Source organism: Ursus maritimus, unplaced genomic scaffold (genome assembly GCF_017311325.1).
Source record: "Ursus maritimus isolate PB19 unplaced genomic scaffold, ASM1731132v1 scaffold_28, whole genome shotgun sequence".
Lineage (NCBI taxonomy): Eukaryota > Metazoa > Chordata > Mammalia > Carnivora > Ursidae > Ursus > Ursus maritimus.
Window position 1 is genome coordinate 34819099 of NW_024425341.1, and position 25121 is coordinate 34844219.

At 38.2% G+C, this 25121-nt stretch overlaps 1 long non-coding RNA gene across 7 annotated transcripts in view; it reads right to left on the reverse strand.

The window, feature by feature from the left end:
• Positions 1–25121, reverse strand: part of LOC103680993 — a 55157-nt gene that overhangs the window by 14827 nt on the left and 15209 nt on the right. The window contains exons 1-2 of one of the 7 annotated variants that reach the window (XR_573208.2): positions 9945–10194; positions 1279–1369 (exon numbers count right to left, since the gene is read on the reverse strand). This is a non-coding gene — a long non-coding RNA (uncharacterized LOC103680993). Of the gene's footprint in view, positions 1–1278; positions 1567–9944; positions 10195–25121 lie in introns of those variants that run through there. The other 6 variants (XR_005838294.1, XR_573209.2, XR_573213.2 and 3 more) reach the window with 6 other exon arrangements.

Consider the following 25121-nt stretch of genomic DNA (forward strand, 5'->3'; position numbering starts at 1 on the left):
TTCGGAGCAGCCCTCAGCCCTCTTTCTGAATAAGGAAACACCTGCATGCAGGGGGAGTACAAAGCCCTCATTCCCTCCAGGCAAAACGAGAGGGAAAAGTTTGTGGATTTTTCTGTGCTGTTATCGAATGGTCAACATCTGGAAGTGAATGCCTGACAAACAAGCGGTATGCATCGCGGATGGACGATAACTTGTTCGTTGAATGAAGTAATTAGTGAACACCATAACTTTAGGGAGGATTTCCTTTATAAAATTTCTTCTGTCCAAGTCCAAGTCTTTCCTTCAAATTCTAAAAATACATGGCTGCAAGGTTGTAACACCGCTCTGGGAGGGGCACCCACAGAGCGGGGAAGGGTGTATGCTCCTGGCATGCCAGATTAGTTGAACCAAACCTGACTTGGCAAGCTAGATTAGTGAAACCAATGGGGTGAGAGAGGTCCCAGCAGATATCCTTTATACCCTGTGTCCTTTTCTATCCATGCATTTCCATTCTGGTGGCCATTAGACCCTGGATCATTGCTAGGCTAACATTTGTTTTTCTTTTCAAATTGTTTAGGATTTGACCACACTAGAGTTGGTTACATTCCAAATACTTGCACCAAATATTTTTAACACTAAGTGTAAAACAATGGTATTTAGTTGTGTTCTGGAGGAATATTTGAGTAATGGTTATAGGTTCTAGAATTAGAAAACAGACATAATGGGTATGATTGCCATGATCTTCTATTATCTATTCAAACCCGCTGTCTTGCTTTTGTTTCTGTCATAAAGATAGAATAGAAACAAAATGTCAAGGTCTTGTTTTTGCCACTGGGTTGTCATATGTATCAATTTAATTTTTCTCCTCCCAGATGAGACCCAGGTGGCAAGTGGCAACTTTTCAGAAAAATATTTACTTTCCCCCAAACCATGATGTCCTTGACGGAGGTGACCTTTGGGGCCTGGGATGCAAGGTTACACAGAGGATTTGGTGCACGGAGATGCTACTGCTGACTCCTTCTCTCTCCTTGTCCCAACCCTGAGGCTCTTATTCAGAAGAAGAGACCCTGGGACTTGTCATACTGTAATGTTCACAGGAAACTAGATATGGGCCTGATAAAGCCAACCTTGCTGGGTTTTCTCATGTGAGGGCTAGCTAGTATCTATCTATGTACCTTTAGTGCCAAGCAGCTTAGACACAGGGGTATGAGAGCCCGCACAGTTCCCAGAGTTCGACACTGGGATCCCAAGGGCAAATATCTTAACACAGAGCTGTGACTCAGAGGCATGTGTACTTACTGCATTTGCCCAAGAGCTGAAGGGCCTTTTATAGTAGAGTCAGTGCTTCAACCATAAAGGGAGTGACGATTTGGGATCCTTGTAAGGTATGCTAAAAGGACACAGAAAAGAAGGAGGGCAATGAAGCAGAAAAAAAGGAACGTTCCTCCATCTACTCCCCTGCTCTATACCTAGCCTCCAAGCCTCACCAAGATCACCGGTCACAGCATTCTTCAGGGAGCTACGAAATCCAGGAGTCTCTTGCGACAACTCCTGTTTGAAGATGCCCTTGTTGTGCCGAATGGTGGATCCAACCTGGAACTGCTTGCCTTTTCTTCTCTCTGCATCTCTGACATGTCTGAACTTCTTTCTGGTGCGATCATTATGGTACAAATGGAACCTCACCCCGTGGCTATGCCTCTTTTTTCAGCTTCTTTCTATTACAAACTTTTTCCTCCTAAGACATTTGAGGGCATGGTGTGTAAACGTAACATGTGAATTTTCTGATGTCGGAATTAAGAAAAAGGATGAAGCATGAAGGATGTCCCAGTTTTTAATATGCGCTACCAGCAGACCCTTCAGGGCACCTCTACCAGAAAAAGTGAGACTCTGTATTCCAGCCTCCATGACCTGTAGTTCCTGCTTCCGGTCACTCCTGCGAGCTCAGACGGTTGACCAGCCCTCAAAGACTGTCCTTGAGTGAAACTGAGATACTAAGGTACAGTTTTTAAACGTGGACTTTCCTATTCAGGACTTCCCAACTCACTCCTGTCCCACCCCTTTTGGGGGAGTACGGATAGATTCACTTGCTAAAACGGTGAGGCAAGTGCCCACAGCTGGCCATGCTGAGCTGTTTCTGAAGCTCAGAGCAGCTATGACTCATGCCTCCTACAGTCCGTTAACTTCTCACTCTGACTCCTACAAACCCACTTATTTTCAAATTTGCTCAATAACTATGACATTCAAAGGCAACCCGCTCCATGCACAAGATACTGAGAAAACACACAGTGAGAGCTGAAGGTCCACAGAAGAAATGATGACCACAGAGCAAGGACTTTTTCCTTGGACCGTGGGGAGTAAGAAATAACTACTAATAAGATACAGCAGCAAGTTTTAGGACATGAGCCATCCTGCTCAATTAAGGGAATGCAGTCATCCTAACTGGTGATTTTCAGGAAGTCACACCAGATTTTAATTGAATTTGCAGGCTCCTGCAGGATTGGGAACAAGATACTTTGGTGCCCAAGGCGGACTGAGCTGGTAACAATGAGCTGAAATGGTTTTCAGCCATAAAGTCATGATGCTCAAACTTCTTCTCCCTGTGACACTTCCAGGACCTGTGGCCAAAGTCACAAAAGGAACGTTAAAAAAAAAATCAGAGAAGGTTCCAGTCTTTTCCTGCATAGTTCCAACTGCCAGTGCAATAAAAAATGCAATGAATGCATAAAGCAGAATTGCAGCTGCATTTAAGAGACAATTGGGGGAAGACATGACAAAAAGAAACCATCAATTTGGTGCAAAGTCTCCAAGTAGCAAGTAGCACCAGCTCCTCCCATCCTTCCACGCGACTCCGTGAATTTAAAGGGGTCTTAGCTGCCTCTGTGCAGTCCGAGTCCAGGGACTCCAGAAGCCTCCAATACTTTGCAACTGGAAATGTTCAACAGATGCATTCAACAAATATTTGTTGAGTGCCTACCATGTTTCAGCACAGAGACACAAGGGATTATGATCGCAAAAGTTGGTGTATCAGCCTAATAAAATTAACCCCTGGACTATTAGTGGGAACCCCAAAGACGCATATGAGCCCAAATTAAAAATGTAACTCGTTTTCTACTTCGTGAATTTTTTCTTTTAATCTCTTTGCTCTGAAAGTGAGATCCACACGGACTACATACAGCCTTTCACTTTCACTGAGGTCTGGGTGCCTATATGCAACTCTCAGCAGAATGCTCACCGAGATGTCTGTCAGAGAGGCTCTTTAAACCTGAACTCATTGTCTGCCCTCCCCATCTGTAGGTCAGCTGGCGGCCGTCAATCGCCCCCGAATCCAAACCTGTGCACCCGCCTTACCTCCCTCTACTCCCTCACTTCCAAAATCACTTCAGTTGTCAACATCAGATCACTTTAACGTTTTAAGCACTACTCAAAAAATATGTGATCTCTTCTGTAGACATCACACTAGGCATTCATAGATGGGTACTATTATCACCCCATTTTACAGATGAATGAATAGGGCTACAGAGGATAAACAACTTGTCCAAGTTCACACACTATTAAATGGCAAAGCCAATATTCAAGCTCGGGTTTCTCCAATTACAAAGACCAGGGGTTACAAACCTTATGCCTCTAGCTTAACAATGACTGTCCTGGTTTAAGTTCTGTATCTCCCTCTGTCCTCTTATTGTCTCTCTGCCTTCACTCTTTTCTTTCCCCTGTTCGTTTTTTTACCTTTATTTTATTTTTTAAAGTCACGTATATAAAGGTATAATATATAAAAATAAAATTCACCCCTTTTCAGTACAGTTTGATGAGTTTTGACAAATTATACAGTAGTTTCCAGCACCCCAAAAAGCTCTTCTTGACCTTTTATGAGTCAAGCCCTTTCCTGGTTCTGGACTTTGACAATTATTAGTCTGATTTTTCCCTCTATCGTTTTGCCTTTTAAAGAATGTAACGTAAATGATGGTGACTAACATAATAAAAAAAATTATAAAAAAATAATAAAATGTAAATAGATAAAAAAATATGAAAATAAAAATACAGAATTAGCAATATAAAAAAATAAATAATGTAACGTAAATGGAATGACATGGTGTATAACCTTTGGCATCTGGCTACCTTCACTTACATAAAGCTTTTGACTTCATCCATGTTGCTGTGGGTATGAATAGCTTGGTCCCTTTTATGGTTGAGTATATTCCTTTGCATGGACGCACCGCTGCTGGCTTATCCGTTTCCCAGATAAAGGACATTTGAATTGTTTCTAGTTTGGGGCTACTGTGAATAAAGCTTCTAGAAATAGTCACATGTAGGTCTTTGTATGAATACATGTTTTCCTTTCTCTTGGTTAAATAAATATATAGGAATGGGGTTATGGGTCATATAGAAAATGTATGTGTGTGTTTGACTTTTTAAGAATCTCTCAAACTGGTTTTCCAAAGAGGCTATATAACCTTGCATACCAACCAGCAATGAATGAGAGTTCTAGGTACCCTAAATCTTTCTCAGCACTTAGTATTGCCAGGCTTCTAAATTTTAGCCATGTTAATATGTATATAGTGGTATCTCATTACGGTTTCTATTTGCATTTCCCTAATGACTAGTGATGTTGAGAATCTATTTAATGTACTTATATGTTATCCCTTTGTCTTCTTTAGTGAAGTATCTACCGTTAACTCATTTCTTTAAATTGGTCTTTTGATTATTGAGTTTTGAGAGTTTTATATTTCACATACAAGGTCTTTATTAGATACATGTTTGCAAATACTCTTTCCAAATCTATGGCTTGACTTTTCATTTTCTTCACAGGGTCTTTCAAAGACACTTAATTCTGATTAGTTCTCAATTCTGATTAGTACAATTTCTGGATTTATTTTCTTTTATGATTCTTGCTTTTTCTTTCTTACTAGGAAATCTTTGCCAAAGCCAGGGTCACAAAAATTTTCTCCTATGTTTTCTTCTGGATGTTTTATAGTTTTAGCTCTTATATTTAGGCCTCTCATCTATTTTGAGTTAACTTCCATATGATTCAAGGTAAGGGCCAAGGTTTATTTCTTTGCCTATGGATGTCCAATAGTTTGAACACCATTTTTGAGAAGGCCACCTTTTCCCCATTAAATTATGTTAGTACCCTTATCAATCAATCAACCATATATGTATAACCTATTTCAGGTCTCTTCGCTCTGTTCCATTGATCTATATCTTACCTTTATGCCAGTACCACATTGTCTTATGTACTCTAACTTATAATAAGTCTCAGTCAGGTAGTCTAACTTCTCTATCCCTCCTTTTCTAAATCATTGTGGCTATTCTAGGTATTTTGCATCTGATATAAAATCGGCCTGTTGATTTTGACAAAAAGCCTGCTGGACTTTTTATTGGGATTGTATTGTATCTATTGATCAATTTGGTCAGAATTTGTATCTTAATAATATTGAGTTTTCTAACCCATGAACATTATTTAAGCCTTCTCTAATCTGAGCAATATTTTGTAATTTTCTGTGTATGTCTTACTTTTTTCTTAAATTTACTCCCAAGTATTTCCTTTTTAAAAGGTATGGGAAATGATTTCTCTATTTAAATATCCAATTGTTTATAACCTTGCCATCTGTGACCATGATAAACTCACTTATTTATTCTAGAAGGTTTTGTAGATTATTTGGGATTTTCTATGCAAGTGATCCTATAACCTGTGAACAAAGACATTATTTCTTCTCCCTTTCAAACTGATATGCACTTACTATCATTTTCTTTCCTTAGCGTACTGGGCAGGACCTATAATAATATTGAGCAGAAGTGGTGAGAACTGACATCCTTGCTTTGTCCTCATTTTGGAGAGTAAAGCACTGAGACTTTGACCCTTAAGTATAATGTTAAATTTAGTGTCCCTTATCAGATGAAGGAGGTTATAATCTATTCCTTGTTTCCTGAGAATTTTTTTTTATTATAAATTGATGCTAAATGTTGTAAACCATCTTCTCTGCTTCTATTCATATTATCATATGGCTTATCTTTTACCATCTGTTGGTAAATGAATTACATGGATTGATTTTCAACCATTTAAATAAAGAACCTTGCAGAGGTGCCTGGAAGAGCACAACTCTCGATCTCAGGAGTCATGGGTTCAAGCCCTATGTTGGGTGTATGGATTACTTAAAAATAAATAAATAAACTTAAAAAAAAGAGCCTTGCATTCCTCAGGTAAACCCTCTTTAGTCATGATATATTATTCCTTTTACATATTGCTGGATTCTATTTCCTAATATTTTGTTAAGGATGTTTGCATCTGTGTTGACGAAAAATATTAATCTCTAGGGTTTTTTTACATCTTTTTCCTATTTTGGTATGAGTGCAATGTTGTCCCATTTTCTGGAAGAATTTATGTAGAATTGATACTATTCCTTTTTTAAACATTTGGTAAAATTCATCACTGAAGTCATCTGGTCTGGAATTTTACTGTGAAAAAGTTTTAACTATAAGTCCAAGTCCTTAAAAGAAGGCTGTTCAGGTTGTTTTTTTCTTGAGTGAACTTTAATAGTTTGTGGAGTTTTTTTCTTTTTTTCAATAAATTGGTCCATTATATCTTACTATCAAAGTTATTGGCATAAAGTTGACCACATTACTTCTTTTTTTAAAAATCTTTTTCATATCTGTAGGACTTGTAGTGATGCCCCTCTTTCATTCCTAATATTGCTCATTTGTATGTTTGTTGTTGTTCTTCTTTATCAGTTTGGCTAGAGGTTATCAATTTTATTGATCTTTTCAAAGAAACAGTTTTTTTGTCTTATTTATTTTCTCTATTTGCCACCCTGTTTTCCAGTACATTGATTTCTGCTCTTATTTTTATTATTTCTTTTCTTCTGCTTGGTTTGGATTTGACTTGTTCTTGCTTTATAGGCTTTATCTTAAGGTGCAAGCTTAGGTTAATAATTCGAGAACTTTCTTTCCAATATAAGCTTTTAATGCCATAAGTTTCCCTGTAAGCTCTGCTTTAATTGTATCATAGAAATTTTATATATATATAGCATATCAATCATTCATATTATAATTATGTTATAATTTTAATTGATTGATTAAATTATAATATTTCCTCATCTTTGTGATTTCTTCTTTAACATAAATGATTTAGACAGGGTTGATTAATATTCAAATATTTAAAGTTTTTCCAGATATCTGTTATTGATTTATACTTTAATTGTATGTGATAAGAAAGCTTACCATGTATGGATTTCTGCATTGCATACTTTTCTCCTCAAAACTACACTGTAAATGAAGACTATCTCTCTACATTGTCATGGAGTGATTCCCAGAAAACAATGTGAAAAAAGCAAGGTAGAAATGCAATTTATATATGCTTTTAAATGGAAGGGTAAACCACAAAACTAATAAACAAAATGACTCCCTATAGAGTGAATTGAAGGAACCGCTTAGAAGTGAAAGGTAGAAATTAGATTCTTCAAATATACTTTGTTTTGTAGATTTTACTTTAGAAGCATGATTATAAAACAAGATTGAATTGGAGTAAGAGGGAAAAAAGAAAACTCTTAAAATAAAAAACAATATGTTCACAAAATCATACAAATAAAATGGTTTTTCCACAATGCTTGTATTTGCTTATAAAAATAAACAAATGCTCCATTTAAACCTTCTTAAAAGAAGTACTGTGGCTTAACTTGACCAACTAGTTTTTGTCTGGGAGCCAGAGTAGAAAGAGGGAAGTATAAACCCTAAGTCTTAAAGAAGACATTTTGTAATGAGAAATAACAATGTGCTCATCCGTCTCCTGAAAAAACATTTTAAATTTGTTTTTTATAAAGAAAGTAAATCTAACTATGATACACATACCCTGGGTAGTATCTGAGATGATTTTAAGTCATCCATGGATAAATATTTTCTAAATTTTTAACTGCAAAGTAAACTGTATCAGAAAAATAAAACTATCATAACGAAACTGTGATTTCAGGGACATTACACTAAGCAAGATCAAGTAAAAAGTGAGCTGATGTTAATATCAAACAAATAATATTACAGTGACAACACGGATATGGCAAAACGTTTGAAAAGCCTGGGGAAAAAGAGATGTTTTGGAAAGAGGGGCCAACAAGATGAAGTTCAGGTTTTTCCACGTGGCACACAAGGTGCTTATCTCTCCAACTTCATTTCTGGCCATTTCTTGCCCAGCACTTTATGCCTCAGTAACAAACACCGAGTACCAGTGGTTTTCCACTCGCCAAACTGTGTCTTGCCTTCCTATACCTATCCTTTTCTTCTCACCTGCCCTCTCAACTCCAAATGATCCCTTCAAACAACTTTCAGGCAGACGGTACATCTGTACTGCTTCTGTAACTGCACCTACCCCCCGTCTATGGGAATGATGTCTTTGTATGTTTTTAACCCACAGGATTATGAGCTCCTGAGGGCAAGGATTGTTTTATTCATCCTTGTATCTCCAGTGCTAGCACAGTGATTATTAACTCCAAATTGTCCTGCATAAAACCTAGCGTCAGCATGGAATATGCTTAGTCATAAAATGGTAGAGCTTTTATTGAATCTCTCCTATGTGCGAGGCAGGGTAGCAGACAATTGGGATCAAAGAAGAATAAAAATAAATCCCTTCAGGTAGCTTATAATGATCTCATTTAATCCTCAGAATGCTTTTATGAGTTAGGAATTATTCTCTATCTTACAGATGAGAAATTTGAGGCTCAGAGTAGTAGCAGATTAGCATAATGCTTAGAAGAAAAGATTCTGCCTTTAAAAAGCCTGTATTCCAGGGGCACCTGGGTGGCTCAGTCTGTTAAGTGTCCCGACTCTTGGTTTCGGCTCAGGTCATGATCTCAGGGTTCTGATATCAAGCCCTGTGTAGTCGTAGTCGGGCTCCCTGTTCAGCAGGGAGTCTGCTTGTCCCCTTCTCTCTCTGCCCCTCCCACCACCCACACGCTCTGTCTCTCTAAAATAAATAAATAAATCTTTAAAAAAATAAGCCTATATTCAAATCGACTTAACAGCTCTGAGTGGTTACTCTACCTCTCTAAATCTGGGTTTCCTGTTCTGAAAAATGGAATGATAATAACAATACCTACCTCTACAGGTTGTTGTGAGGGTTAAGTAAGATAGTGTTGATAAGGCAACTTGAACAGTGCATGTATACATATATTAAGCTATGTCTATATATCACATTTAAAAATGTATATATATGTATATATCACATTAATTAAACATAATAATATAGAAAAGACTGCTGTGTTGCTTCATGGTCTGCACAACAATAGAAGATGTCAATAAATTATACCCACAAATAATTTAAAAGCAACTCAAATCTTTATATCATCCCTTGAAAATGCGAAGGAGGATTTCATCCAGAACACACAATGAAATGTCTGTAATATTCTTCTCATCTAGCATGAATCTGCCTAAAGCCCTACAGATCAAAGCCCGCAACTACCTCCCATCTTTGTCTGCCTATGTCTCAACCTCTCCCCACCCCAAAAGAAAACCAAACAAAACTCTCCCTTCAAACACAGCCTGTGCTGACTTTTTTTTTCTTTTTTCTTTTTGCCTCTCCCATTTCCCCTGCCAAATCCATTCTTTCCCCAAGTAACTTTCTGCCCTTTCCACTGTAAATCAACTTGGCTGTGAACCTACAACCACTCTAAAAAATAAAGTCTCTATTTTTACAAGTCTTCAGAGCTTTCTTGGTTTATATGCTGCGTCACAGTTTTTTGGTGTCGTCTGCACAACACTGACTGAGTTATTCAGTAGAGGAATAAAATAACAGCTAGCATTTTCTGGACATTTCTCATATGACAAGCACTGTTCTGAGTATTTTATATATATTATCTCATTTAGTCTGGACCCTCCCCGCCCCTTACTCTTACCCTGATCTATCAGGTGGGGCCCAATTACCAAGATGGCAAAGATGGGCTTATCCTCATTGGGTGGGAGAGGAGACCCTATAGATACATTACCTTTCTTTCCATGTCTCATGAAGTTCACCTCCCCAAACTGCATGCTTAGTAATGGAGGAGGCAGCATTTCTCTCCCACTCCAAAGCCCACGATCTTTGCAAACTCCGTGAGGATAAGACATTAGATTATTAAAAGCAGCGCTGTCTCAAACAATAGTAATGGAGTACAGACCAGTGGCTGCCAGAGATTAGTGTGATTACAAAGACATAGCACAGGAAATTTCGTGTGGTAGTACAATCATTCAGTATCCTGATTGTGATGGTGGCTACCTAAATTTATACATGTTAAAGTTCACAGAATGTATTCCCCCAAAAAGTCCATTTTACTCTGATGATTTAGAAAAAGAGGAAGAAGAAGAAAAAGGAGGAGGAGGAGGAGGAGGAGAAGGGGAGGAGGAGGAAGAGGAGGAGGAGGAGGAAGAGGAGGAGGAGGAGGAAGTTGAGGAGGAATAGTGGGGGATGCTGTCGGGAGGGGGAGGGGCAGAAGTATATGGGAACTCTGCACCTTCTGCTCAATGTTGCTATGAACATGAAAATGCTCTAAAAACTGGAGTCGATAAAAAAGAAGTCTTCAGAACCTTCTCAGTATACATGCTGCATCGAAATTCTTCAGCTAGCCTGGGCAAAACAGACTTTATTATTCAGTAGGATAATAATAAAATAACAACAGCTAGAATTTTCTGAACAGTTATCATATGAACAGATATCATATCATATATCTTCTAAGTGTTTCCCATATATTTTCTCATTTAATTCCCTAACAATCCTAAGAGGTAGGTACTATTACTGTCCCAATTTTACAGGTGAGGGAATTGAGGCAAGAGGTTAGGGCCCCGTGTTGTGACAGACATGGAGATATGCCACCCAGAGGCCTGGTCCTGTGGTTCACCTGTGGTGGGGCTGGAGCAGAGCAGTCAGCCTCCTGCCGGGTGCTCCCCCCAGGGCTGGTCACAGATGCAGAGCACGCCTGGCCTGCAGTCCTGCCCTTCCTGGTGACACACATCAAGTTCCATACAAGGTCGGTGTATAAAGGTCAGGCCATTGCAGCTCAGTGAAGGACACTGACCGCCTGGAGCTCCCCGCAGGGTTGACTGAAGCTGTCTCAGACCTGCATGTCATTCCTACCCCTTCTGCCCAGCCCTGCTTCTGCCCTGCTTTCGTAAGTGCTGAGCCTCAATACATATCCTGTACCCCAAACTCTGTCTCAGCGTGGGCTTCTGCAGGACCCAACTTCTATAGCGCTGGCCGGGGGGTCACACGGCAGCTGAGTGGTGACGCCATGAGTCAAACCCGGGCAGTCTGACACTCAAGCACTGTGATGTGCTGCTTCCAAATATAAAAACGAACATAGCACATTTGAGAGCAATGGTTGAAACTGTTACTTGGAATATTGGAAATATTCTTTTTAATTCTTTATAGCAGCTTTATTGAGATATAATTCACACAACGTACAATTCACCTTTTTCAAGTGTACATACTATTCCGTGTTTTTAGTATAGTCACAAACCCGTGCAACCATCACCACCATGTAATTCCAGAACATTTCATCACCCCGAGAAGAAACCCTGTATGCATGAGCAATCACTCCCTATCTGTCTTTAATTTGGTCCCCCTAAACCATGATTCATGTAGTTCATCTGTTCTTGTGGGGCAGGATATCTATTTACTATCACCGAAGGTACAAACTTTCTTAATCTGACTCTCTTTTAAAGTGTCAAAGCCATAAACGCGTTCCAATTCTTGTTTCATAATCTCACTCCTGGGAATTTGTTCCTTAAAACAATTAAGAAAGATGGAGGGCGGAGATCAAATTGTTTGCTGCAGTGTAGTTTATACAACCTAAAAAAATGGAAACAACTTTGTCCGTTGTGGGGATTGGTTAATGAAATCATGGTACTTTAACAAAATGGAGTATTATGCGTCCATTGAAGACCAAAGAGCAGCAAGGAGGATGCCTGGTATCATATTAACCGTAGCAGCAGAATACAGCTATGTAAAACATGTACATATGGGTAAAGATCAAAAGGAAATGGAGAAAAATGAACAGTTGCTACAACAGGATGTTGGAACCGTGAATTATTTTTACCCTCTATTATGTCAAAATGTGGTCCTTACAATAAATTAGAATTGGAGGGAAACATGCATATATCTACACGAGTGAAACTTTTCATTCAGAAGGGCAGGTGGCATAACAAACAATCCTTGTCAAGAGCAAAGACTTTGGAGTCACGCGGGCTTGGATTTTAATTCTGGCTCTGGTACTACTGAGATGTGACTTGAGACCCTGACCTAAGCTCTGTAAGCCTCATTTTCCTTGAGTAATACTGTCTACTGCACAGGGCTACTGTGAAGAGGGGGGTGAGGTAGCGGCCCCTACTACCACTTAATAAACGGAAGCTACTGCTATTTTTTCCTGCATGAGTAACAGTGATGGGACTCATGGCAGTGGGACTGACAAGGGAACAGGGAAAGGGACAGAGGTTTTTGTTCATGAAAATACTTCAAGTACTGCAAACTTTGAATGGCAATATAACTCTACACTGAATACACAGGCAGAGGATTTTCCATCCTCCCTATCAATGGATTCCTCCAATTTAGACCAAGTGAGCATTGCTTCAAGGGAGAGTTGGGGTTGCGGGCATTGTTCTTTCTTAGCTGGAGACCTCTAGAAATCTGTACCGGTAAGGTACTCTTCAGCATGCTGGTTGAAAACTTCATCAAAGAAAATCAAGGATTGCTGAATTTGTGTGACTCATTTTATTAATGAATACAAAGGCCTCCCAATGACTCGCAATCCTGTAATTGTTGGTATTATCATCATGACTAACAAAGAGCCGCTGTGGCATATTAAGCAAGTCCTATCCGTCTTTGTGTGTTACAGAGGAGCTATGCTCTTCTCAGAGGCCCGTGCCTTCCTTGAGCACAGGACACACGCCCACTCGAGGACTCAGGTCCACTTCCCTATGCCTCCATTTGTCCTCTCTTCTCATCCGCTTATAGACAGGCTGTAGCGCTTCCCAACTTAATAAAAAGCAAAAATCCTCGCTTTATCCCATAATCCCTTCTAGATACGGCCCATTTCTCTGCTCCCCTTTACGACAAAAGTCTTTGAAAGAGAACAGAAGAATGCTGAAAATTACTGAAGTGGACTAATGGGAGTATGTATGTTACATTATTCTTGCTACATTTTTTAACAAGAAAAGTTTATTAAGCTATAATTGAAACACAGTAAATCGTATGTCTGTCATATGTACAGTTTAATAATGTACAATTTTTAGTAGTGTATAATAATGAATAATTACATATTTCATATGTATAATTAATAATAATATATGTAATTACCCTGATTGTTCTTTGTCATTAAATAAAAACAAATTTTTTTATATTGGTCTTGTGTCCTGTAACCTTTTTAACCTCATCAGTTTTAGAAATTTTTTGTAGGTTCTACGGGATTTTCTACATAGACCAAGGGTTAGGAAACAGTGGCCCATGGGCCAAATGGGATCTGATGCTTGATTTTTAGGTAAAGTTTTTCTGAAATGCATGCATACTCATTGGTGATATATTGTCTATGGCTGCTTTTGCACTACAGTGGTAAGGTTGAGTAGTTACAATAAAGACCAGATAGATAAGCATATTATCTGCAAATAAAGAGGTTTTTTTCTATAACAGTCAGCACAAGGATAAAGAACCTAAAAATAACATACCTCCATTTCTCCCCTCCCAACCTTTTTGTTATTATTATCACATGGTTTAGTTTTACATATGTTGTACATAGTTATTATCTTTGTTTAAACAGCCAATTATCTTTTAACGATATTTAAATACTTTTAAAAATCTTATATTTTTACCTATGCAGTTTCCATCTCTGGTGCTCTTTCTTTCTTTGCTTAGATCCACGTTTCCATCTATTATCATTTTCCTCCTCTTTGAAGGACTACCATTATTATTTCTTGTAGTGTGAGTCTGCTTGTGCTGAATTCCTTCAGCTTTTGTATATCTGAAAAAAATCTTTGTCACAATTTCATCTTCCAAAGATAGTTTTGCCAGGTACAGAATTCTAGGCAGTCTTTTAAATTCTTTAAAATACTTTAAAGATATTGCTCCACTGTCTTATCACCTGCATTATTTCTGGCAAGAAATTTACTGTCATCCTTATCTTTGTTCTACTGTACGTAATATGCCTCTTTTTTACTCTGTTTTTAAGATTACCTCTTTATCAGTAGTTTTGAGCTGTCTGGTCATGATGTGCTTTGGTGTGATTTTCATCATATTTCTTGAACTTGGGCTTGTTGAGAGTGCCTTGAAACTGTGAGTTTATAGTTTTCATTAAACTTGAAAAAAATTGCTTATTATTACTTCTTCAAAATTTTTTTCTGTCCAGCCTTCTCTCCCAATTAGATATTTATTAGGCCATTCAAAAATCTTCCACAGCTCACTGATACACTGTTTATTATTTTTTATAATTATTTCCTTTCATTAGTGTGTTTCATTATTGTTATGTCTTCAGGTTCACTAATCTTTTCTTTTACAGTGTCTAATCTGCTATTTATCCTCATCCTGTATGTTTTTAATCTATGATATTGTAGTTTTCATCTTTATAAGTATTTGGGTATATTTTTATCTTCCATATTTCTATTTAAATTTTTGAACATATACAATAGAGACATAACAATCATGTTTAAGTCTTTGTCTGCTAATTCTAACATCTGTGTCAGTTCTGAGCTGATTTTGGACCAATTGACTTATCTCCTTATTATGAGGAGTATTTTCTTGCCTGGTGATCTTTTATTGGATACCAGACATTACATATTTTTCCTTGAAGGATGCTGGGTATTTTTATATTCCTATAATGATTCTTGAGCTTTATCCTAGGATATTAAGTTACAATGACTTGACCTTTTTGGATCTTGCTTTTAATATATGTTAGGCAAAAATGCAGAGTCTATGGCTAATTAATCTCACTACTGAGGCAAAATCTTCTAAGTACCATAACAAATGCCATGTGAATCTTGCATTCCACTCTGGCTAGAGGAAAAAGACACCATTCCCAGCACTGTATGAGCACCAGACACTATTTTTGCTAATCCTTTTAAAGGGACCATGTGCTGGTGTGTATTCAGCTAACAATAAAGAGACTTTCTGCAGATCTTTGAAATTCTCTCTCTGTGGCTCTCTCCTCTACAGTATTTTGTCCAGTGATGTCTAGTCACCTTAGTCTCCCTAGACTCTCAGCTCCACATCCTCAATTCAAGGGCCCCACCAGGCTCTGTCCCCCTTCTTGTGCTGAGGCCCCAAAACTCTCTCATGGCAGTAAGCTGCAGCAGTCACGTGGCTCACACGATTTGTTTCTTACCTCTCAAGGATAACTGTCTTTTGTCACTCACAGTCTTTCAAACCACTATTTCATGTATTTTGCCCATTTTTAAATTGTTTCATGTGGGAAAGTAAATACAGTCCCTGTTACTCAATCTTGGCTGAAAGCCTCTATTCTTGCTATTTTTGTTCATGAAAATGTCCATAAATAAAACAAATTAAGAGAAAAAATTTTTAAAAAGGAAAGAAAACTCAAGAGTTTTCTCTGTTTCCACTTCACTCCTTCCTATGCTTTCTCAAATCCACTTCAATCTCTTGTCCCCAACATTGTGGAAACCATGCTCTTCAATGACCTCCACAGCATGATTCTCAGGCTTCCTTTCACTGACCTGCAAATTGTAACCAGTTAATTACTCCCTCCATCTTGAAACACTTTTTCCTCCTTTTTACCCAAGATATCACCCATGCGCTCTTGGTTTTGCTGCTATCAGCCTCTCTTTTGTTGCCTCCTCTTCCATTTTCCACCTTTAAAGGTTGGAGCACCCCACAATCAGTCTTTAGGACTTACCCTTTGTTTATGCATACTCCTTCCTTCTTTCATTTCATTCAGTCCCAAGATGTTGAATATCATCTGTACATTCACATTTATTTCAACTCTGATCTCTTTCAGACTTATATATAGTTTTTTTTACTTGACATTTTCATAAGGATTTTTAATAGATATCTAAAATTAAGCACATCCAAAACCAAATTCTTGATTTTTGTCCCCTAACCCACTCTTCCTCAGGGGTCTCATCTCAATAAATGGCAACAGTGATCACTTAGTTACCTCAGTCAAAATCTTTAATTAACCTTAGTTTTTCTCTTTTGTTCACACCCTATATCCAATTCATCTGCAAACCTAGGGAATCATATATTCAAAATTCAACCACTTCTTACCAATTCTATGACTAATACTTAGTTTCGAGCCAATATTATCCTTCACCTAGACTACTAAAATAACCTCTTAACTGATTTCTCTACAATATGTTCTCTACAGTACAGCCATTGCGTTACTTTTAAAACATAAGTCATCCTACTTAGTTTTTTTTTTCAGAACTTGATGAGGTGATTCTAAAATTCATATGGAATTTCAAAAAACTTCAAATAGCCAAAAAAATCTTGAAAGAGAAGAATGAAGTTGGAAGACTCACATTTCCCAATTTCAGAACCTACTACAATGCTACAGTTTTCAAGATTGTAGTACTGGCCTAGGGATAAGCATATACTCAGTGGAATAGAATAAGAATCCAGAAATAAACCCATACATCCATGGACAACTGATTTTCAACAACAGAAGAGAGATCATTCAATGGGAGAAACAGCCTTTTAAACAAATTATTCTGGGACAACTGGATATCTACATACATAAGACTGCATTTGGACCCTACCTCACAACATTTACAAAACTAACTCTAAATGGTCAAAGACCTAAATAAAGAGCTAAAAGTATACAAGTTTTATTAGAAGGAAACATAATAATAAATGTAAATCTTCATGTCCTTGGGTTAGGCAATGTCTTCTTAGGATACCTAAAGCACAAACAAAAAATAAACTGGACTTAATCACAATAAAAAATTCTTGTGCTTCAGTAGATATTATCAAGACAGTGAAAAGACAATCTTGATAGTATAAATGGGGGAAAAATCTGCAGATCACATATCTGATAAGATCCTAGTACTGAGAAAATATAAAGAGCTCTTATAACTGAACAGTGAAAATACACAATCCAATTTAAAAATGGGGAAAGCATTTGAGTAGACATTTCTCAAAAGAAGATATCTGAATGACCAATAAGCACATTAAAAGATGCTCAACTTCATTGGTTATTAGGGAAATGCAAATCAAAACCACAATGGGATACCCTTAAAACTACTAGATGGCTATAATCAAAAGACAGAAATTAGAACCCTCATATACTGCTGGTACAACTGCTAGGGAAACGGTCTGGCAGTTCCTCAGAAGGTGAAGTGTGGAGTTACCACACATCCAGCAATTTCACTCCTGGCTACATATTCAGGAGAAACGAAAACACACATACACACAAAAATTTATACACAAGTGCTCATAGCAGCTTTATTCATAATAGTCAAAAACTGGAAATAACCCAGATATCCATCAACAGATAAATGAACAAACAAAATGTGGTATGTCCATATAATAGAACATTATTCAGCTAGAAAAAGGAATGAAGAATTGACACATGCTATAACATGAACGAAGCCAGAGAATATGCTAACTGAGAAAGATACAAAAGACCACATGTTGTAAAACACCATTTAGTTGAAATGCTCAAAATCAGTAAATCCGTAAAGACAGAAAGTATGTTAGGCATTTCAAGGATCTGGGGAAGGGAACGATTGCTAATGGTACTGCAAAAAGGTTTCTTTTGGGGTCACAAAATGTTCTGGAATTACAGTGGTGAAGGCTGCACAATCCTGTGAATATATGAAAACCACTGAGTTGTATACTTTAAAAGGGTAAATTTTACAGTATATGAAATATGTCTCAACAATAAAAAAATAAAATATAAACCAGATCTTGTTACTCTTCTACACGAAACCCTCCAATGACTTCCATCACATTTAAAATAAAGTCCAAGTCCTTAGCCAGCAAGACCCTATGTGCTCTGGGCTTTGGTTTCCTCTGCAGTGTCTTTATACATACTCTTGCTATCTCTCACGTGTGCCAACCTCTGCCCAACCTGCTGTTCCTTGGTCTTCTCCAGCTCAGGGCCTTTGGACTTACTATGTCCTTACTTGAAATGTTCTTTTGCTCACTGAAAGAAGTGAGCATGGCTCCCTTCCTCACTTTATTCTGGAATCTATTCATTTTCTCTAAAAGACCTTTCCTGGCCATCCTATCTAAACTAATGGTACCATCCTTTCTTAGCTCTTTACCTGAGATCATTTGCCTTCCCAGCATTTACCATTGACTGTAATTATATAATTTGTCCATCTGTTTACTGTCTGTCTCTCACTAGAATGTAAACTTTATGAGGGAAGGGACTTTCTCATGTTTTGTTGTTCTTTGTTGTATTCTCATACCTATTTTCTGTGCCTGGGAACTGATAGGTGCACATTATTTATTTAGTTAATTAAATAATGAAGAGAATAATGTGCATAGTGGGGTGAAAAATATTTTAAATAAAAATGACTTAAACCGCTTCTTCTTTCTATGGGAGCATGGCATAATTCATATTAGTTAGAATATAAAGCTCACCTTCACTTAAAATAGAAAAGGAAGAAAGACTCAAAATTTCAAAACCTTTGTCAGTAGGGAGGAGGGCAGGCAAGACAGTGGAAGAGTAGGGGACCTCATTTCATCTGGTCCCTTGAATATAGCTAGATAGCTATCAAATCATTCTGAACACTTATGAATTCAACCTGAGATGTAAAAGAATTGTGGGAATTCTACAAATAGAAAAGCGACCACTTTTTGCAAGGTAGGAGGTGTGGAGAAGTGAATCAGAAGGGATATATCAGAAGATAAACAGTGGGGGGAGGGAGCCTCCATAAGCCAGCTACCAGAAAGTGATAAAGCCCCGGAGTGCAAAATCGGAACTTTTAGAAGTCTGCTCCAGTGAGAGACATCCCTGCCTGAAAGGTGCTGAGGTGATGAAGTGGGATAGAATCCTAGGGGACAGGATCTCCAGGGTCACGGAAAGAACAGGGGTGCCTGAGCCAGCAGAGCTCCCAAGCATTGGAGCAGGAAACCAGCTACAGTCAGCGAGCCCAGGAGGGGGGTCTTAGCTCTGTTTGCCATAAACCATGAACCATGGCACAATCGGATGACTGCTCTCCATGAAGGGGCCCTGCAAGCAGCAGGCCAGGGGCAACCCTCCTCCCTCCCCTGGGAGGATCAGCACAGGAGTGCACCACAGGAGTCTGCAGAATTTGGTTCACACAAAAGTGAAGACTGCTTTTCCCTGAGGGTTTACTGAAGAGAGGGGGGCCATGATCTTTTAGCTCTGGGACTGGGAGGTCGGGGCACAGCCATTTTTTTTTCATCCTTTAAAGTGGAATGGAAAGCCTTCAGGGAACAAAAGCCATGTAGAGCAACCCCAAGCAGCTTACCCTGAGCCTGGCCCCCTGGCAAAGGGTGGTGCAACTCCGCCCAGGCAAAGGCACCTCAGAATCAGTGCAGCAGGCCCCTCCCTGGGAAGATCAGCTAGAACATCAGGCGATACCAAGTTAACAGAGGACACAGAACTGCAAAACTCCAGTGCTGAGGGAAAACAGTATATAGAATTCGAGGCTTTTTCTCATGATTCTTTTATCTTTCAGTTTAAATTTTCCCTTTTCTTTTTTTCTTTATTCCCTTATTAACTAGTTTTTTATTTTATCAATTCTTTGTTTTTAAGTCTTTTTTTAACTTTCATTCTTACATTTACATTTCATAGATCTATTCTTCATTTTTGGCTTCTTTTCACTGTATTGAATTTTATTTTTGTATATGTATGTTTTGCTTTATTTACAATTTTGGGATTCAGTGTCTGCTAACAAAGACCAAAATACACACAGAGCAACTGGATCATCCTATTTTGTCCACATGGGATATTACATTCTGTCTTTTCCCCCCTTTTTTTCCTTTTCTTTTTGGTTTCTGACTTGGATTCATCTAGGGTGTATTTCACTTGGGTCGTGGTTGGTACTTTTGATTTTGTTCTCTCGTTCATCCATTCTTCTCTGAGCAAAATGACTAGAAGGGGGAATTCACATCAAAGAAAGAACCAGAGGTAATACTCTCTGTCATGGATCTAATCTATATGGTTATAAGTAAAATGTCAGAGCTGAAATTCAGGATAATGATTATAAAGTTACTAGCTGGGCTTGCAAAAAGAATAAAAGATTAGAGAATCATTTAGTACAGAAATAAAATATAATGAGGCCAAAATTAAAAATGTTTTAACTGAGATGCAGTCTAAATTGGATGCTCTAACAGCTGGGGTAAATGAGGCAAAAAAGAGAGTCAGTGACATAGAAGACAAGATGATGGAAAGGAAAGAAGCTGAGGAAAAGAGAGAAAAACAACTCTTGAACCATGAGGGGAGGCTCTGAGAAATCAGCGATACCATAAAGTAAAACAATATCAGAATTATCGGGGTCCCAGAGGAAGAAGAGAGAGGGACAGAAGGTATATTTGAGCAAATCATAGCTGAGAACTTCCCTAATCTGGGAAAGGAAACAGGAGATCAAGTCCAGGAGGTAGAGAGAAACCCCCTCAAAATCAATAAAAAATAGATGAATACACTGACATATAATACTGAAGCTTGCAAATTTCAGAGATAAAGAGAAAATCCTGAATGCAGCTTGAGACAAGAACTCCTTAACCTATAAGGGTAGGAACATTAGACTGGCAGCAGACCAATCCACAGAGACCTGGCAGGACAGCAAGGGCTGGCATGATATATTCAGGGTACTTAATCAGAAAAACATACAGCCAAGAATAATTTATCTAGTAAAGCCTGTCATTCAGAACGGAAAGAGAGATAAGGAGCTTCCAGGACAAATAGAAACTAAAAGAATTTGTGATCACTAAACCAGCCCTGCAAGAAATATTAAAGGGGATCCTATAAGGAAAGAGAGAGCCCAATAGTAACATAGACAAGAAAGAAACAGACAATCTACAGAAACAGGGACCTTACAGATAATACAATGGCACTAAATTGATGTCTTTCAATAGGTACTCTGAATGTAAAGGGGCTAAATGCCCCAATCAAAAGACACAGGGTATCGGACTGGATAAAAATGCAAGACCCATCCACATGTAGTCTATAAGAGACTCATTTTAGACCTAAAGACACCTTCAGATTGAAAGTGAGGGGGTGAAAAACCATTTATCATGTCAATGGCTATCAAAAGAAAGCTGGGGTAGCAACCCTCATATCAGACAAATTATATTTTAAACCAAAGACTGTAGTAAGGGATGAAGAAGGACACCATATCATACTTAAAGGGTCTATCTAATAAGACCTAACAATTATAAATACTTATGCTCCTAACTTGAGAGCAGCCATATATAAACCAATTGATAACAAAAGTAAAGAAACACATTGATAACAATACAATAGTAGTAGGGGACTTCAACACCCCACTTACAGCAATGGACAGATCAGCTCAGCAGAAGATCAATAAGGAAACAAGGGTGTTGAATGACACACTGGACCAGATGGACTTCACAGATATATACAGAGCATTCCATCCTAAAGCAACAGAATACACATTCTTCTTGAGTACACATGGAACATTCTTCAGAATAGATCACATACTGGGTCACAAATCAGGTCTCAACTGGTACCAAAAGACTGGGATTATTCCCTGCATATCTTCATACCACAAAGCTTTGAAACTTGAACTCAATCGTAAGAGGAAATTTGGAAGGAACTCAAACACTTGGAGGTTGAAGAGCATCCTACTAAAGAATGAATGGGTCAACCAGGAAATTAAAGAATTTAAAAAAATTCATGGGCACAAATGAAAATGAAAACACAACTGTTCAAAACCTTTGGGATACAGCAGAGGCAGTCCTAGGAGGGAAGGACATAACAATACAAACCTTTCTCAAAAAATTAGAAAAGTCTCAAATACACAAGCTAACCTTACACCTAAAGTAACTGGAGGAAGAACCGCAAATAAAGCCTAAACCAAGCAGGAGAAGAGAAAAAATAAAGATTAGAGCAGAAATTAATGAAATAGAAACCAAAAGTACAGTAGAACAGAACAATGAAATTAGAAGCTGGTCCTTTGAAAGAATTAATAAGATCTGATAAACCCCTAGCCAGACTTATTAAAAGAAAAGAGAAAGAACACCAAATTAATAAAATCATGAATGAAAGAGGAGAGATCATGACCAACACCAAGGAAATAGAATTTTAAGAATGTATTATGAGCAACTATATGCCAACAAATTAGGCAATCTGGAAGAAATAGATGCATTCCTGGAAACTTAAAAACTACCAAAACTGAATCAGGAAGATATAGAAAACCTGAACAGACCCATAACCAGCAAGGAAATTGACATAGTAATAAAAAACGTCCCAACAAACAAGAGTCCAAGGCCAGATGGCTTCCCAGGGGAATTCTTTTTTTTTTTTTTTTTTAAAGATTTATTTATTTATTTATTCGACAGAGATAGAGACAGCCAGCTAGAGAGGGAACACAAGCAGGGGGAGAGGGAGAGGAAGAAGCAGGCTCATAGCGGAGGAGCCTGATGTGGGGCTCGATCCCATAACGCTGGGATCACGCCCTGAGCCAAAGGCAGACGCTTTAACCGCTGTACCACCCAGGCGTCCCCCCAGGGGAATTCTACCAAACATTTAAAGAAGAATTAATATCTATTATTCTGAAGCTGTTTCAAAAAATAGAAATGGAAATAAAACTTCCAAACTCGATCTATGAGGCCAGCAATGCCTTGGTCCAGACAAAGAGCCCACCAAAAAGGAGAATTACAGATCAATATCCATGATGAACATAGATGCCAAAATTCTCACCAAGATACTAGCCAATAGGATGCAACAGTACATTAAAAGGATTATTCACCATGACCAAGTGGGATTTATTCCTGGGATGCAAGGGTGGTTCAACATTTGCAAATCAATCAATGTGATACATCACATTAATAAAAGAAAGGACAAGAACCATATGATCCTCTCAACTGATGCAGAAAAAGCATTTGACAAAATGCAGCATCCTTTCTTGATTAAAACTCTTCACAGTGTGGGGATAGAGGGAACATACCTCAGTATCATAAAAGCCATATACAAAAAGCCCAAGGTGAATATCATTCTCAATGGGGAAAACCCGAGATCTTTTCCCCTAAGGTCAGGAACAGGACTGTGATGCCCACTCTCATCACTGTTATTCAACATATTGCTAGAAGTCCTAGCCTCAGCAACCAGACAACAAAAAGAAATAAAAGGCATCCAAATTGGCAAAGAAGTAGTCACATCCTCACTCTTCACAGATGACATGATATTTTATGCGGAAAACTCATTAGACTCCACCCCAAAGTTGCTAGAACTCATAGGAAATCAGCAATGTGGCAGGATATAAAATCAATGCACAGAAATCAGTTGCATTTCTAAACACTAACAATGAAACAAAAGAAAGAGAAATTAAGGAGTCAATCCCATTTACAATTGCACCAAAAACCAAAGATACCTAGGAATAAACCTAACCAATGAGGTACAGTATCCGTGCTCTAAAAGCTACAGAATGGAAGAAATTGAGGAAGACACAAAGAAATGGAAAAACAGGGGTGCCTGGGTGGCTCAGTCGGTTAAGCATCTGCCTTCAGCTCAGGTCATGATCCCGGGGTCCTGGGATCAAGCCCTGTGTCAGGCTCCCTGCGTGGCAGGGAGTTTGCTTCATCCTCTGCCTCTCCCCCTGGCTTGTACTCTCTCTCGCTTACTCTCTCTCTTTCAATTTAAAAAAAAAAAAAGAAAGAAAGAAAGAAAAGAAAAAGAAATGGAAAAACATTCCATGCTTATGGATTGGAAGAATAAATATTGTTAAAATGTCTATGCTACCCAGAACAATCTACACATTCAATGGAATCCCTATCAAAATACCATCAACATTTTTCACAGAGCTGGAACAAATAATCCTAAAATTTGTATGGAAGCAGAAAAGACCCTGAATACCCAGAGGAATGTTGAAAAAGAAAACCAAAGCTGGTGGCATCACAATTCCAGACTTCAAGCTCTATTACAAAGCTGTAATCATCAAGACACCATGGTACTGGCACAAAAACAGACACACAGATCAATGGAAAAGAATAGAGAACCCAGAAATGGACCTTCAACTCTCTGGTTAACAAATCTTTGACAAAGCAGGAAAGGATATCCAATGGAAAAAGGAGAGTCTCTTCAATAAATGGTGCTGGGAAAGTTGGACAGCCACAGGCAGAAGAATAAAACTGGACCATTTTCTTATACCTTACACAAAAATAAACTCAAAATCAATCAAAGATCTAAATGTGAGACAGGAATCCATCAATATCCTAGAGAAGAATACAGGCGGCAACCTCTGTGACCTCAGCCACAGCAACTTCTTACTAGACATGTCTCCAAAGGCAAGGGAAACAAAAGCAAAAATGAACTATTGGGACTTCATCAAGATAAAAAGCTTCTGCACAGCAAAGGAAACAGTCAATAAAACTAAAAGGCAACCTACAGAATGGGAGAAGATATTTGCAAATGACATATCAGATAAAGGGCTAGTATCCAAAATCTATAAAGAGCTTATTAAACTCAACACCCAAAAAACAAATAATCCAGTCAAGAAATGGGCAGAAGACATGAACAGACATTTCTCCAAAGAAGACATCCAAATGGCCAACAGACACATGAAAAAATGCTCAACATCACTCGGCATCAGGGAAATTCAAATCAAAACCACAATGAGATACCACCTCACACCAGTCAGAATGGCTAAAATTAACAAGAAAGGAAACAACAAATGTTGCCAAGGATGCTGAGAAAGAGAAACTCTCTTACACTGTTGGTGGGAATGCAAGCTGGTACAGCCAATCTGGAAAACAGTATGGAAGTTCCTCAAGAAGTTAAAAATGGAGCTGCCCTATGACCCAGCAATTGCACTACAAGGTATATACCCCAAAAATACAAATGTAGTGATCTGAAGGGGCACCTACACCTCAATGTTTATAGCAGCAATGTCCACAATAGCCAAGTTCATCAACAGAGTAATGGATAAAGAAGATGTGGCATATATAGTAGAATATTACTCAGCCAACAGGAAAGATGACTACTTACCATTTACATCAATGTGGATGGAACTGGAGGGTATTATGAGGAACAAAA